Raw genomic sequence first — 22,075 nt, 5'->3', positions numbered from 1 at the left:
AAGAATATAGTACTAAATAACACTTTTTTCTTTTATTTCATATATTTTGTTATGCATTGTAAAGTATACATGTGTGTTTCTTAATTAAAAACATGTCTTTTTTCATAATTTAGGATGGTTTGGGGATGTTTCACAGGGCTGGAATGGATTAAATCTATTTTAGTTATTTTATGGGAGAAATTTATTTAATATATGAGTTGACTGACTTACAAGCTCAATTACAGAAAGAATTAAACTCGTATCTCAAGGTACCACTGTAACTGAGTCTTATTCAGTGCCAGCTGATACTACTCTGGGAATAATAGTGGGTGTTGGGAAGCTGTTCAGGGGACTATTGAAGCAGTGTTCACTGCTGTTCATTTGCATGATACAAAGAATATTTTTGGTGGGTAGACAGTATCCTAAAAATTTTGCAGTGACATAAACTTCTACTGATGTTTATAAGAATGTTTAACACCTATTTATAGTTGAACCAAAATTTCACCTTCACCAAACTTGCTTGAGCAGCTCTTGTCAGTTGGGGCTTTGAAAATTTAAAAAAAAAAAAAATCTATGATCAGCATTCAGAAAATCCATCATGTCCTTTTCTCTCATTCTAACCTTGTCTCAGAAGTTTCACAAATCACACATTACAACAAAGAGCTTGAAGTCTCCCAAAAGTCTTATCTTATTATCTTCTCTTGCTCTCTCGTTATTTCATACATTTCTTTGCCTTATCTCTTTTGTCCTAAAGGTCTGTAACATACATCTATTCCTACTAGCTTTATTTTTAAACTTTATGACAAAAGCACTAACTCAAACTTCTTCTTCTTGTAAGAAAATTTATCAGTAATACTCCCATTTACATTCCTTCATCACCTTTTCCATTTGTAAGCACACTGCATAACATGTTCTAGACTTTTCTAAGTCATCCTGTAGCAGTAAGACTTATTTTTTAGTATAAAACCTTTGTATGTCGTAATTTTCTTCTGTCACACACTCTGTGGATGTTTTGTTTCTAATACTACTAGCCTACAGGCACAGACACTCAATAAGTTTCATTTCCTTCTCTTGTCTAACTTTTCCAAATTTATTTTGATTATCATTTGTTCTCCAATTTTTTCCAGGGCAGAAATATAAAAGTCGAGAGACTATCATTCAGTTTATGTTTTATTTGGAAAATCTAGAAGTTTAACCCCCAAAAGCAAGCATTCTTAAGTTATTATTGTAATCAGTCTCTGGCTATCACATCCATCACTGTAACTTGACAACTAGTTTGTTGTCACTACTGATTAGTCTTTCCTCGTCTTGCAGACAGACATGGGAACTATTGATTTCAGCCAGTATGGGTCAGACAGAGTAGCCGTCTGGCTGTTCCCCTCGAATGCCTCCAGTGGAAGAGTCAGCAGGAGAGGAGTTGCAAATCACTACCTCCACGACCTACTCCCCCAAACAAGATCAATCAGCAATTAGTTGGGGGAGGTCCTCTGTGCTACTTACCCATACAAGTCCAAATAATAAACCTAAAACTCCGCAAAGGACTGTGGTGAAAAATTTATTTCACTTTTTTTAACCTTAAGTTTCCTCCTCTCCTTATTTTGAGAACATGTTTTGTGTTATGCACCTGTGTAAAAACTATTAGCATTCCATAAATCAAGCTTTAAGAAACAATCCTCTGGAAACCTTCAGATTAAAAACTAAGGCCAATTCTGATTCATCTGAGATGAATAACCTTTAGACCACAGACAAATCTTTCTAGGACAAGGTTTTCTTATGTTGCTTCTCTACTCAGACTTCTATTTAAAAAAATTATTTATTGCCTAAATCTCCATTTTTCAAAGTGCTCCCTCCATAGACTGCCTCTATCCTACCCCAAATTTGAGATTCTAAAGTCAGATCAGTGTTAAAATTCTAGCCACTAGGTAATTAACTTGATGGCTTTTAGCCTCGATTTGCTCATCTGTAGAACTGAGATCAATTCTGCCCTAATATAGCACAGTATAGGGCAAAAGTACATAGGAGGGCCAATACACCATCTGTCTAAATACTTGAAAATTAACAACTAAACTATGCCCTCTACATGGCCTATTTTCCAGTCAGTCTTCCCCCCACTCACCAACCCGAAGCCTACTCCTCTAGAATTTGCTCACCACCGGAGGCTAGAGAACCACCTTGCTCTCCCTGGGCCGCTCCTGGGCCTGTCTCTACCCCTGCCCCTGCAAGCCTGAATGGAAGTATGGATCTGCTGGGGCTGGGCAGGCAGAAGCTCCCGCGGGCTCCTGGATAATGACTAGAGTGCCAGAGAAGTTATCTTTAGGACTCAGGGTTTACAGGCAATGATGAGTACCTACCAAAATTTTACCATTCAATCAGAGGGGGTGAGGTAGGGAGGAAAAGAAAGAGCTAACTGGGGACCTTGGTCTGCCTATACACCAAATGAGACAACCAGATATAAGCAAGAACACCACACACACACACACACACACACACACACCTCTTAGCCCACAATTCTCTGGCCTGAGACAACCATTTAAGATAAAGCATTTATTTCCCATAATTCTTGTATAGTAAAGTTAATTCCAAACAATAGAGAGAGAAGAGAAAGAGGAAAATCTTAGCTCGAAATTTCTTTGTGTTTCAATATTTATGATTTACAGTGTCCTCAAAAGGGCTGAGTATTGAGTAAGGGCCCCTCTTATTCATATCTGGGGGCAAAAATGATTGAAATACTTGTAACTGTCTCAGAATTGTGTGGGGATTCTATATAATAATTGTGTGGCTAAGTATTATGTTTTTATCAAAATCAGAAGTAACTTCTCTAAGTTCAGCCTCTAATTCTTGTTGGGAGAAATTAAGACAATGAAGCTATACTTTTAGAAGATGAGCAAACCTGGAGACCAGCCAAAGTGTTATTCCATTGATCATATCATTTCAACACATTTAGACATTATAGCATCGTATTGGACTCTGTGCTTGAAAGATAATCAGTTTTCTCATATATTCAAGAGTAACAAAATACCTTGAGAGCAAGTAGTGAGGATTCTATGTTCAAATGACAGCCTGCTTTAATGGCATGGGGTAAACAGATTCCTCATAACCTCTCTTAGAAATGATAGGCAGAGATGACATTTAATCAAACAGGTTATCTCATACAAAATATTTTTAAACAGCAGTCTCTTCTTGGTCTTTCACTTTAATTAGATGAAGGTAGGCTTAATTTTTGAATAAAGAATGTGCATGAGCCTGACCAGGCGGTGGCGCAGTGGATAGAGCATTGGACTGGGATGCGGAGGACCCAGGTTCGAGACCCTGAGGTCGCCAGCTTGAGCACAGGCTCATCTGGTTTGAGCAAGGCTCACAGCTTGAGCTCAAGGTCGCTGGCTTGAGCAAGGGGGTCACTCGGTCTGCTTTAGCCCCCCCGTCAAGGTACATATGAGAAAGCAATGAACAACTAAGATGCCACAACAAAGAATTAATGTTTCCCATCTCTCTCTCTCCAGTCTGTCTGTCCCTATCTGTCCCTCTCTCAGTTTCTCTGTCTTTGTCACACACACAAAAAAAGAATGTGCATGAAATTTTATAAATACCATGTGTTTTAGTTGCAACAGTGATACAAAATGTGTCTTTCTGAGAAACAAACAGATTTTGATGGGACTGATTTATTAATCTCTTCTACTAAAACTTTGATGGATTGATTTGCTAATCTCATGTAAAAGAAAAACTAATTAACTATACATATTGTTAGTACTGCAGGACTTCAGGTTCTGAAATGGAATTTTACCAACAATATTCTGAGAAAATAGATAATACCTTATATGATAAATATATACAGGGTGGGGCAAAAGTAGGTTTATAGTTATAAATACATGAAAAACAAAGTTTATTCTTATATCATTATTTATTATTGTATTATTTTCCATATGAACAACTGTAAACCTACTTTTGTCCCACCCTATATATGCTATATATATATATATATATATATATATATATATATATATATATGTTTACCTTACTTATTAATATTCACACACATAATCTTCAGGGTTTTTTTTTGTTTTGTTTTGTTTTTGTTTTTGTTTTTCCTGAAGCTGGAAACGGGGAGAGACAGTCAGACAGACTCCCGCATGCGCCCGACCGGGATCCACCCGGCACGCCCACCAGGGGTGACGCTCTGCCCACCAGGGGGCGATGCTCTGCCCCTCCAGGGCGTCGCTCTGCCGCGACCAGAGCCACTCTAGCGCCTGGGGCAGAGGCCAAGGAGCCATCCCCAGCGCCCGGGCCATCTTTGCTCCAATGGAGCCTTGGCTGTGGGAGGGGAAGAGAGAGACAGAGAGGAAGGGGGGGGTGTGGAGAAGCAAATGGGCGCTTCTCCTATGTGCCCTGGCCGGGAATCGAACCCGGGTCCCCCGCACGCCAGGCCGACGCTCTACCGCTGAGCCAACCGGCCAGGGCTAATCTTCAGTTTAGTAAAGGCATCTGCCCACGGGTAGCCCATGTTCATTGCCACAACTAAGCCTTCTAAACTTTAATCCATGCTCAGCAATATCCTCCCATGCAACCCTCCTTATGGTCAACTTTGCCCTGATAGTCTCCTCTGCACTCCTATATTTACCACTCCTTTGCTCTCTAATTTTAATGTTATATGTGCATATGTTGTCTTACTACTAATACTATGAATTACTTGAGAGTAGAGAATAGACACCAAATGACCTTTATCCCTCTGACCCGTCCCAGTATCCAGCATAGTGCTAATGACTCCACTCAGCCACAGAAAGGCTAGTTTTTAGAACCTCAATGGTCCACGTAATTCTGGAAGTAAGGTAAAACAATGTCTCAGACTATTTGAGCTCTTTTTTGTCCAACATGTTGTCAGACACCTGACAAATACTAGGTAACGTGAACCCTTAACTAATTAAGGGGTTTAACGTGTGTGTGTTCCTATCATGAATAATTAACAGAAGCAATTGGAGAGACTCACCCATGCTAATGTGCTAGAGGCTGCCGAGGGAACTGATTTCTCCCGTGTTGCCTTTGAACACGTTCGCACACCAGCCACCAGCCTTTATGCTGCACTTATAGGTATGCCGTATCTGCAGCCTCTGAGGGGGAAATGATGACAGTTGTTCTAGCAGCAGTGATAGAAAGATAATTAAAAAATAATTAACAAGAGTAATTTGCATGGGGCCAAGGGAGAACAGCTTTTATCAGTTAGTTTGATGTGATTAAATGGGTATGCAATACAAGCTAGAAAAGTACCTATGTACGGCAATATTGGAGAAACTGCATATTTTGTTTTTATTTTCCTGCTTTCCTTCCCCACGGAAGGCCAGCAAGAAGTAGTCACTGTGACCCTCAGTGCTCTGTGACCAACACCAGCCAGCATCTCTACAGAGTATCTCCATTTGACGGAAGCTACAGCCACGCAGCCTGGATGAAAACACAGGAAGTGGATCAGGGCCCGTCAGCATAAAGCTTCTGGGCTTTGTGTCTCAGGTGATGGCTTTGGCCCAGCTAAGGAAACAAGAAAGAAAAAGGCTGAGGCTCTAAGCAAATATAAAATTTTTACTTGGTTTTGCTTATTGTATTTTACTTTCCTGAGAGCAAGACTAAACCATGTGGGTGAAAACACAGAAGCATTAACACCTACTTTTAGCCAGTAAGGTGTTCCCAGCTCTGATTGTCTCATAATTGGGTAAGACAGCATACAATTTTATCGCAATTCCCCTGTTACAGGGAGGCTGTACACACTCCAGAAGGATCCCTGCTGGGGAAAAAAGCCCTCAGTGCCACAAGTCAATCATCCAGGAAGAACACACTTTGCCGCCAGACAGACCAGGCTGAAACACTGCCTCTATCACATACTGTACTAGTTGAGTGGCCTTGGGCAAAATACTTTCTCTCTTATAGGTTTAGTATAGGAATTAAATGAGTTCCTTTAACAAAACTACCTACACAAGCTTTGTCATTTATTCAAAATCCACTGAGTAAAAAATTATAGAAAATTAGAAAATAACCAAAATCTTGACTTGCAGTTACAGGAAAAAAAAAAAAAAAAAAACCCTGAAGTTATAGCTATAGAGCTAGGCATCAGGATAGAGGCCTTTGTGTATTCCAAGGAGCTGAATATAGCAGCCCTTGGTTATTTTTGTTTAGTTGTTTTTTGTTTTGTTTATTCATTTATTTTTAATATATGTATGAAAACAAGCTGTCTCCTAAGCATTAGATATTTTGTTAAGGCATAAAAATATAATTAACACATTATCACGCAATTCTGTTTCTTCCAGAACTTGATAGCACCGGGGAACTAGGAAATAGAATAAATGAAGTGGGTGAAGCTTTTAACAGTGATTGTAATGATAGGCAAGAAATAATTTGTGATCATTTGGAATGAATCTTCAGATGTGGTTTTCAGATTCGGTTTGCCTAGAGGACATCTGAGATGGAAAATGGAGAACAGGTGGCCAATTATATCATAGGGTATGAAAATGGCTGGCTTGTCTGCAGTTAACATCACAAAGAGTTTATGGAAATTTGTATTAATTATTTCAGGAAACTCAGCTCCCAATAGCTATGGTTTCCCTTGAGTCACTGGATTTTAACAAAACCTAAAAAACTTTACCAGGTTCATGATAGCTATTAGCATAATAATTTATTCATTTAACAAAGATTTCTAAACATATACTATGCCAGTCATTGCCCTCCCAGACTTATAGAATAATGGGAGAAGTCTGAAGAGGCTATCTCAATTCTGGCACAAACAAACATTAAGAAAGTCTCATGAAGATTAAAATGCCCAACACCATAATTACCATTATCTCATAATAAACAGTAGATACATTATCAGAGAGGGAGAGATTAAAAGTGCAAATGTGTTATTTCCTTCTATGTAGGAGATATTTGTCCCTGGTGGTTTCATGAAGTTACCTTTCCTTGTGAGTTTTTGGCACCTTGCTGTACAGCATAACCCATTAGCTCTGAAAAAGGCCCAGATAGAGCTGATGTTCCCAACATGTTAGAACCAAGAATAATTTTCAAATCCTTCCATGTCTAAACATTCTAACTCAGATGATGTCAACTAAACTATAATTTCAGCACCTGGAATATATCATTCAAGTATTCAATAACTGAGTATATGAACAAAAAAGGGTTCCAAGATAGTAGAGAAGGAAGGAAGTGTGTGGTTGATAAGGAAACATTGTCAGAAGAACGAAAGAAGGAATACAGAGTGAGGCAGGCCAGCCGCCTCCATAAACTGAGTGCTCCTCATAGTTCATTCCAATTCTGTCTGAGATTCTCCCTTTCAAAATATCCACAACTGTAAGATAAAAAAAAATAGAGAGAGAGAGAGAGAGCTAACAGTTGGAGGACATTAAAGCTGATTACCAATCGACTGCATTAACATGCTAAGCAATTAAGAGCCACTAACAAGTATTAACATGATGGGCTGATGCTTTGTATACCAATCATAATTCTAAATCTGTGGAAGTTAACCCCATCTGCAGCCAGATTTAGAAACTGGGTTCAGGATATCAAGAACAGCATTTGTCAATACTCTTCACCCCATGCCCTCTTCAACTGCAAAAATTCCAGGGCTGTACCTATCGAACCAAATGGCTGCATCCCACTTAGATAGTCTACTATGATTTGCTGAGAACTATAAGAAGAGTTTTCTATTGAAGTCACTAAACTGATGATCTCCGATCTTGTAGAATCTTTAACACTGCCAAATAAGCCATCCATCTACATTTAACTCTAGTTCTATTCTCCTCAGCTGTTTGTACAAAATCTCATTTAAGCACTCTTCGCCATTACTTCCCTCATCATTCTCAGATGGCCATATGGCTTCCTAGCACACAAGTAAAGTCAGTGAGAATTCCTTCAATTCCATTTGCCCCTCCTGATATATGTCTCCACTATTCTCTTCTTTCTGCCTACCTGGGATGGAGGTGCTCCCTGTTCAGTCTGTGCTAATCCTTCCGTTGATATCCTACCTCTGATAAATGACTCTGCCAATAATTTCATCTCTCTCCTGTATTTCAAGCTTTTTTGTTTAGTAGTTGTATATAAGTGTGTTCAGTTTTCTTCTACTTAAAAAAAAAGGCACAGCCCTATAATTCCTTAATTATCTTAATCAATATTTTAAAAATTGCCATTTTAAAAGTAGATTTTTTTCACTCTAAAAATGACAGTGCTGATTGGCTTAAAACTAGTCAATAAATTCTTATTGAGTAAAAATATAAATTTTGTAATATAGTATATCATGTTTCCCATTGTCTATCTTTGACTGAGCTCTCTCTCTTCTCCTACCCTTGTCCCCTAGGCAGCCTGTGAAATGCTGAACTATTTCACCCACCATTCTGTGTCATCACCCTGCATTACTATGTGTTTTGTTCTTCCTGGAAATATAACCCACGTTATAAAACACTGGTCTTGGGTAACGCTCCTCGGAATGAAAAGGTAGGTAAGGCAGCAATCTGACTTGTTCATTGTAGCTGTAAAAGAGGTTTAAATTATCCGATAGGTAGTAGTAATTACTAAAGCTTTGTAAACACGAGATTAATACTGGGTTTTAGTGTAGATCACTCTATTTGAGAAGAGATTTAAAGAGGACACTGATTTAGAAGCACAAAACAGTTAAAACTTTGCTCAGGTTATCTAAGGGAGAGCTGATGGGGACCTGAAATCATCATAGTCATTGAGATTGACCTCAGAGAGGCCCAAAGAGTAATATCAGAGAGGTTGGAGTTAAAAGAGAAGATATCTTCACAGAAACCAAGAATAGAGAGTCCAGCATGAGGAAAAATGATCCTGGCATCGAATGCCATAGAGAAGGACTAAAAGTGTGGCCTTTGGATTTGACAATTAAAGTTCAATTTTTAACCTAAACAACAGCAGCTATCATAGAGTAGAGGCAGAAATAAGAATGCAGAGTGGAGGAGGGAATGGGAGACAGGGAGTGAGTTGGTGAGTGGCGAGTATTTTAAAAATTTTTAAATAAAAGGGAAGTAAAATAGACTAGACAGTTCTAGAAACTCTGTGGAATCAAAGGATTGGTGACGGTGAGAAAGAGATTTGGATATTCATAGGCTGAAGGAGGGCTTGAAAAAGTTTTTCTTTTTCTTAGATCACATAGTAAATATTTTAAGCTTAGAGGCCACAAGGTTTCTGTTGCAACTATTCAGCTCTGCTGTAGTAGCACAAAGCAGCCAGAAACAATATATGAACAAAAGGGTGTAGCTGGGTTCCCATAACTTTATTAAAAATAAAAGGCTGGAAGGAGTCTCTCTGGCAGTAGTTTGCTGGCCCCTAAGTGACCTCAGGCTGACAGAGGGATGGGATCCATGGCGAAGCCTGGTCTTAAACAAGAGAAAAGGGAATAATGATGTACACTTGTCTATTGCCTTAGCACTAACTAAAAACTTGAACACTTTCTCAAAATAGCAATTCAGTCTTTTAAAATTATGAAGAGACATATAGAAAAAGTGAACCCAGGTGTATCTATAATGGCTCTTTATAAGACTCTAAAGAAATCAATTTGTATTAGAAATAATTTGGATATTTTAAAATCTCAGCCATGATCCATCTAGTATCAACTCTTAGAAATTGTGAAATAACATTAACGATAGCAACGAGGACCTCCCCTTAGATAGATGATGCCTGCACTTGGTAGGGCAAAATCTCATCACTGCCTTGCTTTAAAAGGAGTCTGATTTAAAAGGAAGGATTTCATTATTCTTTTTCAACCCTAGGTCTACAGATATCTTACTTGGAAAGCTGGTTGTAGAATCCTGGCTGATTTCAATGACTAAAGCAATGTGATTAAGTTCCTATAGGCTTTAGATAATCACCCAAGCTTTTTGATTTTTATAATCAGGTCAGAGCTTCAATCAATGGAGCTCTCCTAACACTATTGACTGCTTTAAGAATCTGCACAGGGTAGCACCTAAAAACAAGAACTGCAGTCATGCTGAGCAAAAAGCTTTTTAAGATAGTTTCCTTGTTACAGCTTAAACTATATGACAACGAGAAATGAGTATGGCGTGGAGGTTCACATACTAATGCATAATGTGCAGGGGCGAACTTGTAGGACAAAGTGGGGTGAATCTATGTTATTGATTTTCTAATAATTGTCGTGCTCTGTTATTGAGACAGGGACTCTAATCACCCTTATCACAGCTAAGATGTCTGGGCTTCAGCAGCTTTTCTGACCCAGACAAAATTTGCTAGATGAGTTATTTTACCAACTTAAACCATGTGACTAGTATTATTAATTTCTCCTAAGCACGCCCAGCAAGGTAGCCTTTATTTCTTCAGTAAAAAAAATACTGTGAAAACTGGTTAGATAATAGAGTCCTTTGCTCACACACCCACTCAGTAACCCACCCACCATCAATAAAATTGTGTTTTTGGAGGCAGAGGAACAGGGTGGAGGGTATTTGGTACAAAGATCAGTGGTGCCAGAGTTATGAAATTTCCTGGTGTCTATCAGGGGAGATTCTAAACACTTTAACTCCTCTCTACGACTGTTCTGCTGAATGGCTCTGGGGGGAAGCAGTAGGCAGCCCTTTTCTGTTGTTGATGAAAGAAAAATAGAAAAGGAAGAAAAATGTGTTAGGAAGCTAAGAGGTAAGGGGGTGGAAGAAACAAACAACAAATAAATCTCTCGGTGGTATTTTGGATTGATAGATAGCACTTCACCTTGAAGCATTTCTCAAAAGCCCACACATGCAGTTTTACCAAAGAATTGTAAACCCTTCAGGAGTAGAAAAACAGAAGAAAAAAAAAAGAGAGAGAGAAAGCAAAGAGCTTAATGATGAAAAAGGAAAGGGATCATTCTGGACCAATTTCAGTTGGTGAAAACAAGATTACAAAAAGGACCATGAGCTCTTGAATTTCTAAAAGGTCAAGGCAAAATGCTCATTTTTTATGGCCTCATCCTTCTGGCATTTCATCTAGTTGGTGGAGAGGTTGAGTCACGGCCCTGCTAGGAATAAACCCTGTCCCAGAAATCACACAATAACAAACATTATGGCCAGTCTACTAAATCACATGCTAGGAAAACCTTGACTTGCTCTAAAGCTGTATTTCCTTAGTGCTCAGAATCTGAACCTGGCTCCAAGCATCCATTTTATGTTGTTATCTCTCTAATGATGCTGAAGTCAATACCACATATTATGTATTAGACCACCTTCACTAACTCCACCACTTTCATTACCCCACTACCATCCCAGTCAAGGCAGCAACTATTGTAGCCAATACTGCTACCAGGCCAGGATTACTACTACTACCCTTCTGAGGCCCAGTGTCAATTTTTATCATGGCGGTAGTGATAACACCAATGAAGAGTTTTCATTTAATCTTGATCAGTCTTTTATGGTATTCATCTTGTGGTAGAACCAAGGCAAGTCTCCTTAACTGACAGATGGTTGCATGGCCAAGCTAACTGCTCCAGCAAAAATTTTAGGACACATCCTTGAGGACACTCTTCTTTGTCCCTACATCCAAAACATCATTAAGGCTACTAATACTTTCAGATTAGATCCAGAATCCAACTACTCCCCTCCATTTTTAACTATACATCTCTCATGCAAGTGGTGATTATCTTTAAACCTTGAAAGAACCTCCAAGTTGGTCTCCCTGCTTTCATTCTTGCCTTCCTGCAATCCATTCTTCACACGTCGGCTACAGAGAGAATTTTAGAAATATAATTTAGATCAGATCACTCCCTTGCTTAGAGCCATCCAAAGTTTCCCTTCCTTACTCTACCTTATGCAGTTCCATGGGATGTGCTCGGGCTAACCTTCCCAGCTTCACACTGTTCCTGACTACCGCAGTGTAAATTTAGCCACTTTAGCCTTCTCTCTGTTCACCAAATACACTAAATTCATGCCATCCTGACAGTCTTTGCACTGGCTATTTCCTTTTGCTTGAAATACTCCTCGCAATATATGAACATTCCCTGACCAGCCAAACCAAAGAAGATTCCCAGTCATTGTCTTTTTGTTATATTTTAATGAAATTCACTTAAAAGCACTTATCACACCTGACTAGGCGGTGGTGCAGTGGATAGAGCTTCAGACTAGGATGCAGAAGACCCGGGTTCGAGACCCCAAGGTCACCAGCTTGAGCGTGGATTCATCTGGCTTAAGCAAAAAGCTCACCAGCTTGAACCCAAGGTTGCTGGCTCGAGCAAGGGGTCACTAGGTCTGCTGAAGGCCCATGGTCAAGGCACATATGAGAAAGCAATCAATGAACAACTAAGGTGTCACAACGAGAACCTTGATCGATACTTCTCATCTCTCTCTGTTCCTGTCTATCCCTCTCTCTGACTCTCTCTCTCTCTCTCTGTCCCTGTAAATAAATAAATAAATAAATAATAAAAGCACTTATCACTCAATCTTTCTTATTTATATAATTGTTTATTTGAGTGATGTTTACAAAAACGGTTCTCACATATGTATTAATGTGAAATAAATTCTTCAACCATAAAGTCTATAGGATCACATATACAATCTGCTTCAGAAAAAAACCATACCTTAATTCTCCCAAAAGTCACAAATCAGTAATTGACATGTCCAGTCCCAGAGGATATAAAACTCAGAAATTCAATCAACATTAGAATATCTCTGCCCGACGTAGGCCTGCTGCAGGAATTCTGTAGTAGAAAAGGGAGGCATGGGCAGAGTCTTTCTTTTTCATTAGTTTTCTAGTCCCATTACCATGTCTTCCATTCTTTGCTCCTGGCTGCAGCTTCCAGGACTTTTCATACTGAGGAGACGAGGAGAAAACAAAATGAGAGGAAACCTTCCAAGACTGGTATCAGTGTCATTTGGCATTGGTTTCCTTGGGCTGTGCCAGATATTTTATTCTCTTTCTCTTTTGGAATTCTTCAAAACCACAGCCATCCCAATCTCTGGAAGTCTCTCCCCTGTAGTTACTTGACATAAATACTCACCGTCTCTCTTGACACTGCTGTGACCCTGCTCCTAGGGAATAGACCTCTAAGCAAATTGTACTGGAGTGTCCTACTCCCCTGGAAGTCTCTTAACAGTTCTCCAGATGGGTCAGACTCCAGTGCCATCCTGAGTCTTTATAACACTCTCTCTCTTCATTTTACATTGGATGAGGCTGGCTATGGTTCTTACCACCTTCTTTACCATCTTACTTAGGGGACCTAACACCTCACACTGAAATGTGAAGGTACTGGAGGTTTTTTTATCATGGGCTCAGTCAAAGGTAATTTTATATATATTTTTTTTTACTTATCAAAATATACAGATTTCACTAGATAATCCTTGTTCTATGAAACATTGTCCACATAGGATTAGCATGACACTATTCATAGTATCAGTTTAGGCAATGAAGAGAGTAGAGACTATTCACAGTGAATAAGTATTAAGCCTTATGTCTGTAGCCCAGAATATGTAGTCTTGCCTTATAAATAGTCATGCATGTGGCAAGTCTAAATTAATAAGGTTCAGAAAAAAATGTTGATTTGATTTATTTGGCAAAACTATATTTTTCTAAACATTCAGCAGTTGTGGTTTATTATATACCCCAATGGAACAGAGAGTTTTAATATCATTCATATAAAAGTAAACAATGAACTGTTACAGATACTCCACCCACTATTTCACTGACCCTGATTGGCTTGTTGACGCCATTTATAATACTACACATACTTCACAGAGTTCCAAATACTTACCCCCAAAGGAACTCAGAGTCCCCAAGAAAAACTTCCTTATTAGCCCTCAACACTTCTGAGGACTGGCCAGGGAAGCATTATATTTTTGCTGCCAGAATTAACGCCAGATTACAGTCACAAGGGTATCATCCTTGCTGATTTATGATGCCATGTAGAGCAGTAATAAGACTGTTTCTTCCCCTTGGGTCAGTTGAAAACTCCTAATTCTTTGTTTTCATGACACATCTTTCTTGGATGGAACAGTCAGTAAAGGAAAAATAAAGGCATTTGATAATGCCTTTGATGTAAAACCCAGGTATTCTCTTTCTCCCCAAACCAACCTAGATGAACATTATGGAGAAAAGTCAGAATTGCACACGAAATAAAAAAACCTAACAAAGAGAAGTGAGGTCACATCCTCTGATGAATTAGAATAAAACCAAGTAGTAGAAGAGAAAATCTGAAAGAAATTGTACCTAGTATATTTTAGAAACACCTTAATAGGACTTAATCCTCTACTGTAGATAGAATAGCTTCCTTATTAGCCATGTGGTCTTGAACCTAAGTTGCCTCATATGTGAAGTAAGATAATACTATTGACTGCTTATGGTTGATTTAAAATTTGATAATTTAGCATATAATAATTAAGTTTAGATTTTAGAATGCATGTGAATTAAATAGGCCAAAATGTTTATTTATTTATTAATCTTTTATTTATTTTGGTCAGAAAATTTTTTTAACTTGATTTCAAACTGGTTTTACTTATCCTTCTAGTTTAGAGATCCTACATAAATGTGTCTTCTTTAGAAGAGTGCTACAAAGAAAGGTCTGTAACCTAACCTCACTTCACAATGCCTATAGTTTTTTTTACATCTGAGCCATGACCTCTTTATAAACATCAATATAGTCATCTCTATATTAGACCTTAGAGGCTGTAAGACACTACTTTCTTGGTAGACTCAGTCAAACATCTCAAGAAAATGACCCAACATGCTTAGCACTTTTCCCTTCTGACAATAAAAATGACAACCTTATTGATACGGTTATTTTTCTATAAAACACTAATATTGACTCTCATGGGTAAAATGAAAGACATTTGTTTTTTTTGTGTCTAATAGCTTTTTTTAGAATAAAATGAGAGGAGAAAAAGAAAATCAATGCTTCAGACTGATTTGCTGAATAACTTCTAGCTGTCTAGGAGAAACAGCCCTGGAGGCCAGCTCCTTCACTCGGCATGTTCAGACTCTCGTTACAAATTACTGTGCCTGTGAATCAGAATCTGACCAGTGAGCATGTCCCGTCTGCAGCTCTAAAGAGATCAGCCACAATGGCATGGATTAGAAAGAAGTTCCTGGAAGACAGTTAAGCCTTTGCCATGTTGTTAATAAGCATTTTCATATGGAGTGACTGAAGAGCATGAAACAATGACTGCAAGCCCCAGTAAGCTGCCAAACATTAAGCCCACATGGGTGAGTTCATCCTGTTTACCCTGCTTGATATAAAGCCAGAGGAGGGCCAGGCAACAGCCATAAATTCAAATAAGCTTCGTAAAACCTTCTCAATTGATCACACGACATAAAAAGACACAGAGCAATTGTATAATCACCTCACACACAGGTAACTAAATATATTGCCCTTTCCAAATTCACTGATGTAAAACATGAAGCTTTGTCTCCCCAGCTAATGGATGAGAGCAGTCTTATATTGCTTTCTTGTGAACTTAATACCCAGCAAATAAATGACAGTCCTAGAAGCAGCTCCATGGGTCAGACAGTAGCGTATATACAAGGAAATCTGCTTGTGGTAAAAATAACTATTACAAGTGAAGTGAAATTAAAGCCTTGGTTGCACTTCTGTCTCTTACATGGATATTAAGTTTTTCCAGGAAGGTCAAAGAAAATAGATTTTTTTCTAAATTGCTTGTCCTCTTATGTCACATGAAAATATATAAATCTGATTCATGAGGTCGCATAAACTGGGGCAATGAATGACACATGGAACATTTCTGAATTCACAAAACTATCAATTAACTCCTGAATCTATTAATACATATACAAACAAGGGGCAATGTGGCAGTGGGGGATGAAAGCCATTATTAAACCTAAATAAAAAAGAAAGTAGATGTCAGGTCCCACTCTTCTAGTGTAAGCATTGTATATGGTGAGTGGGGACAATATAAAGTTGGAGACAGAATTTAAATTCTGGATTCTACCCTTGACTCCATAGTCCATGCACAGAAGCTGTATCACCACAAGAACAATACTATAATTTCATTCTTTCACTGAGGTAATTTAAAAGAAAAAAAAATGATTCCATCTCAATGACATTTCCAAATGCTTACATTTCCTCATATGACTGCCAATAGAGAAAAAGACATCCTCAGAAATCTCATAAGCTTTTATAGGTATCGCTTGTTTCAGTCTCTCCATCTTTTCAGTGAGTGCAGGCCTCACAACAGTTGCAATTTAGTCTTGACTATACTATTCAATTCTAAAAGAATGTGTAGGTACAGAATTTTGGTCCTTCTTAGCATAGTTTTTTTTTTTTTTTTTGTGCTAAGAAATTTTTATTTAGACAATTTTAACGGGCTGACATTGGTCAACTACTAGAGCACATAGATTTAGAGAAAACATCTCCAGATCATTTTGACATTCAATTATGTTGTATACCCATCACTCAAAGTCAAATCGTCCTCTATCACCCTTCACTTGGTTTTCTTTATACCCCTCCCCTCCCCCACCACTTCCCTTTCCACCCTTCTCCTCCCCCTGGTAACCACTGCACTCTTATCTATGTCCATGAGTCCCAATTTTGTGTCCCACCTATGTATGAAATCATACAGTTCTTAGTTTTTTCTGATTTACTTATTTCACTCAGTATAATGTTATTAAGGTCCATCCACATTGTTGTAAATGATCCTATGTCATCATTTCTTATGGCTGAGTATTATTCCATAGTATATATGTATCACTTCTTTGTTCAATCTTCTATTGAAGGGCTTTTTAGTTGTTTCCATGTCTTGGCCACCATGAACAATGCTGCAATTAACATGGGGTACATGTGTCTTTATGTACCAATGATTTTGAGTTTGGGGGGTGTATACCCAGTAGAGGGATTGCTGGTTCATATGGTAGTTCTATTCTTAATGTTTTGAGGAACCACCATACTTTCTTCCATCATGGCTGTACTACTTTACATTTCCACCAACAGTGAATGAGGGTTTCTTTTTCTCCACAGCCTCTCCAACACTTGTTGTTACCTGTGTTGTTGATAATAGCTAATCTAACAGGTTTAAGGTGATATCTCATTGTAGTTTTGATTTGCATTTCTCTAATAACTAGTGAAGATGATCATCTTTTCATATATCTATTGGCCATTTGTATTTCTTCTCGGGAGAAGTGTCTGTTCATGTCCTCTTCCCATTTTTTTTTATTGGATTGTTTGCTTGTTTGTTGTTAAGTTTTGTGAGTTTTTTATATATACTATTTTGGATATTAGCCACTTATCTGAGCTGTTGTTTGAAAATATCATCTCCCATTTAGTTGGCTGACTGTTTGCTTTGTTGTCAATTTCTTTTGCTGCACAGAAGCTTCTTAGTCTGATGAAGTCCCATTCATTTATCTTTGCCTTTACTTCCCTTGCCTTTGGAGTCAAACTCATAAAAAGTTCTCTGTGGCCAAGGCCAATGAGTTTAGTACCTATGTTTTCTTCTATGTATTTTATTGTTTCAGATTTTATATTTAGGTCTTTGATCTATTTAGAATTAATTTTTGTACAAGGAGAAAAACCATAGTTGAGATTCATTCTTTTGCATGTGGCTTTCCAGTTTTCCCAGCACCATTTATTGAAGAGGATTTCTTTTCTCCATTGTGTGTTTTTGGTTCCTTTATCAAAGATGGTTTGACCACATATGTGTGGTTTTATTTCTGGGCTCTCTATTCTGTTCCATTGTTCTGAGTGTCTATTTTTCTGCCAATATCATGCTGTTTTGATTGTCATGGCTTTATAATATAATTTGAAGTTAGGTATTGTAATGCCCCTAGCTTCATTTTTTTTCCTTAGAATTACTTTGGCTGTTTGGGTTTTTATGTTTCCATATTAACCTGATGATATTTTGATCCATTTCTTTAAAAAATGACATTGGAATTTTGATTGGAATTGCATTAAATTTGTATATTGCTTTTGGTAATATGGTCATTTTAAGTATATTTATTCTTCCTATCCAAGAACAAGGAATATTTTTCCATTTCATTGTGTTTTTTTAAATTTCCTTTAACAATGCTTTGTAGTTTTCATTATATAGGTCCTTTACATTCTTTGTTATGTTTATTCCTAGGTATTTTATTTTTGGTGTTGTTGCAACCATAAAAGGGATTTTTTTTAGTGCATTTTCTGAAGTTTCATTGTTGTCATATAAGAAAGCAATAGACTTCTGTATGTTGATTTTGTATCCTGTGACCTTACTGTATTGGTTTATTGTTTCTAATAGTCTTTCTATGGAGTCTTTGGGGTTTTCTATATACAGAATCATATCATCTGCAAAAAGTGAAACCTTTATTTCTTCTTTCCCAATATGAATGCCTTTTATTTCTTTCTCTTGTTTGACTGCTCTGGCTAGAACTTTCAGCACTACATTCAATAGGAGTGCAGAGAGTGGGCAGCCTTGTCTTGTACCTGATTTTAAAAGGAAAGTTTTTAGTTTTTTGCCATTTAATATGATGTTAGCTGATGGTTTGTCATAAAGGGCCTTTATTATGTTGAGATATTTTTCTTCTATACCATTTTGTTGAGTGTTTTAAACATGATATTGTATTTTATCAAATGCCTTTTCTGTATCTATTGGTAGGATCATATTGTATTTTGTTCTTTGTTTTCATTGATATGGTGTTTTTACGTTGTTTTATGTATGTTGAACCATCCTTGTGATTCTGGGATGAATCCCACCTGATCATGGTGAATTATTTTTTTAATGAGTTGTTGTATTCAGTTAGCTATTATTTTGTTTAGGATTTTTGCATCTGCATTAGAGATACTGATCTGTAGTTTTCTTTTTTTGTGTGTCCTTGCCAGGTTTTGGTATGAGGGTTATGTTGCCCCATAAAATGTGTTTGGAAGTATTGCTTCCTCTTAAATTTTTTTGGAAGTCTTTGAGTTAAGATAGGAATCAAATCTTCTTTGAATGTTTGATAGAATTCACTAGTATAGCTGTCTGGCCCTGGACTTTTATTTATTTATTTATTTATAATTTTTTTTTTTTTAGATTTTATTTATTCATTTTAGAGAGGGGGGAGGGAGAGAGAGAGAGAGAGAGAGAGAGAGAGAGAGAGAGAAGAGGGGAAGAGCTGGAAGCATCAACTCTCATATGTGCCTTGACCAGGCAAGCCCATGGTTTTGAACCAGCAACCTCAGCGTTTCCAGGTTGACACTTTATCCACTGCGCCACCACAGGTCAGGCTGGACTTTTATTTTTTGGGAGTATTTTTAGTGGTTTCTATTTTCTCCCTGCTTATGGGTATATTTAGGCTTTCTAATCCTTCATGATTCAGTCTAGGAAGATTATATTGTTCTAGGAATTTATCCATTTCTTCTAGATTGTTAAATTTTGTGGCATATAGTTTTTCATAGTATTCTACAATAACCTTTTGTAAATGTATGATATCTGTGGTAAATTCTACTCTTTCATTTTAGATTTTGCTTATATGAGTCCTTTCTCTTTTTTCCTTAGTGAGTCTTGTCAAGGGTTAGTCAATTTTGTTGATCTTTTCAGAAAATCAGCTCCTTGTTTTATTGATTCTTTCTATAGTATTTCTGTTCTCTATTTCATTTATTTCTGCTCTAATTTTTATTATTTCGTTTCTTCTGCTGGTTTGGGTTGCCTTTGTTTTTTTTTCTAGTTTCTTAAGATGTGATGTTAGGTTGTTTACTTGGGCTCTTTCTTGTTTTTCATATAAGCCTGTAATAATATGAAATTCCCTCTTATTACTGCTTTTGTGCATACCAGAGATTCTGATATGTCATGTTGTCATTTCCATTTGTCTGTATATATCTTTTAATCTCTGCTTTTATTTCTTCTTTGACCATGTCATTTTTTAGAAGTATGTTGTTTAATTTCCACATTTTTGTAGGTTTGTTTACTTCTTTCTTGATTTTGAATTCTAGTTTCAAAGCTTTATGTTTAGGAGTATGCTTGGTATAATTTCAATCTTTCTGAATTTGTTGATGTTAGTTTGGTGTCCCAATATATAGTCAATTCTTGAGAATGTACCATGTACACTGGAGAAAAATGTATACTCTGACTTTTTGGGATGAAATGTCTTGTAGATGTCTATCATATCCAATTGTTCTAGTGTTTCATTTAAGGCAAATAAATCTTTATTAGTTTTCTGTTTGGATGAACCATGTAGAGCCTTCAGTGGTATATTGAGGTCTCCAAGTATGATTATATTTTTGTTGGTTTTTATTTTTAGATCAGTTAGTAGATGTCTTATATATATACTTTGGTGCTCCTTGGTTTGATGCATACACATATATTAAGAAGAGTTATGTCTTCTTGATTCAATGTCCCTTTTATCATTATAAAATGACCATCTTTGTCTCTAATTACCTTTTTTGTCTTGTAGTCAGCATTGTTAGATATGAGTATGGCTACACCTGCTTTTCTTTGGATATTATTTGCTTGGAGAATCATTTACCAGCCTTTCACTTTGAATCTGTTTTTATCCTTGTAGTTTAGATGTGTTTCTTTTTTTTTTTTCAGGGACAGAGAGAGAGTTAGAGAGAGAGAGAGATAGGGACAGACAGACGGATGAAGAGAGATGAGAAGCATCAATTATCAGTTTTTTGTTGTGACACCTTAGTTGTTCATTGATTGCTTTCTCATATGTGCCTTGACTGGGGGAGCCACAGCAGACTGAGTAACCCCTTGCTTGAGCCAGCAACCTTGGGTCCAAGCTGGTGAGCTTTTTGCTCAAGCTAGATGAGCCCACGCTCAAACTGGCGACCTCGGGGTCTCGAACTTGGGTCCTTCCACATCCAGGTCCAACGCTCTATCCACTGCACCACCGCCTAGTCAGGCCAGATATGTTTCTTGAAGGCAACATACAGTTGGATTTTCTTTTTGATCCACTCTGCTACTCTGTGTCTTTTTACTGATGAGTTCAATCCATTTACTTTCAATGTAATTATTGACATTTGAGGGTTTCCTGTTGCTGTTCTATATAATGTTTTCTAATAGCTGTATTTCTTGTTTGGTTCTTCTCTTTTGTTACTAATTCTGTCTTTTATCTGGCGTGTCACCTCATTTTTCAGTTCATGTATTTAGTTTTTCATTTCTGTTTGGTTCCTTTTTATAGTTTCAATTTCCCTGATGAAGAATTCTTTTTGTTAATTAAATTGTTTTTTGAGCTCACTAAATTGCCTTTTAGAGCTTTTTTGTATTTCACTGAATATATTTAGGACTTCAATTTTGAACTCCCTGCATTTAACTCCAAGGTTTCCATGTAATTGAAATATTTTTCTAAGAGATTTTTGATCATCGATCTTAGCTACATCCCTGTCTTTTGTATTCATGATATTTGATTTTTTTTTCCTTAATGGAATTTGAGAGTGGTATTGTTAATAACACTAATAAGAGATAATTAAGAAAATAAAAGTTGAAAAAATACAGTAAAAAAATGAAAATTCTATAATACTAAGTGGAACAAAAACTTACAGAGACCAAGGAGCAGGAACTGAAGAGAAATTACAAAATAGAGGAAAAATAAAGTCAAAAACAAGCAAAATGCCACAAAGAAAAAATATGAGTCCAAAATATAATAATTTGATGAAAATAATGATCGGATGAGAGCAAATAAAGAATAAAAAAAGAAGAAGAAAAAAGTGATAAAGGAGAAGAAATGAGAAGGGAGAATAAAGAGAAAGGACAAAATACAAAATACAAAACAAAGAGTAAGAAAGAAAAAAAACAGAAGTTAATGTTTCTGAAATGAAACCTTAACAAAAAATAAGAATGAAAAATGTAACAACTATGAATAATGTATTTCAAAAGGAAAATAATAAAAAAAGAAAGAAGTAAAAATGACAAAAAGCATTTTAAAAAATATAATTTTTTCTGGTTTTGTGAGGTAGCTTCTTCCTTTTCTTTGGCAGGTGGTGGTGTACTGCCAGTTTTGCCTCTGTGGGGCTCTTGGGCAGAGGTATGCTTGTGTGTTGCTGTGGCAATGATGTAGGCTAGGCCTCAGTCCCATTGGCAGGCAGGGCTTGTTAGGGTTTTGCAATTATATGGCTCTAGTAATGGCAGTCTCAGTTTTCCAGGCACCTCTCCACATGTCCCTCCCACTGGAACTAGCAGCCTGGAGACTTAGCTGTGGGGTCCAGCTCAGCTACTATCCTAGAAGCAAGGAAATCTAT

Source organism: Saccopteryx bilineata, chromosome 12 (genome assembly GCF_036850765.1).
Source record: "Saccopteryx bilineata isolate mSacBil1 chromosome 12, mSacBil1_pri_phased_curated, whole genome shotgun sequence".
Lineage (NCBI taxonomy): Eukaryota > Metazoa > Chordata > Mammalia > Chiroptera > Emballonuridae > Saccopteryx > Saccopteryx bilineata.
The sequence above is the reverse complement of the archived record's forward strand: the minus strand, read 5'-3'. Positions refer to the sequence as shown.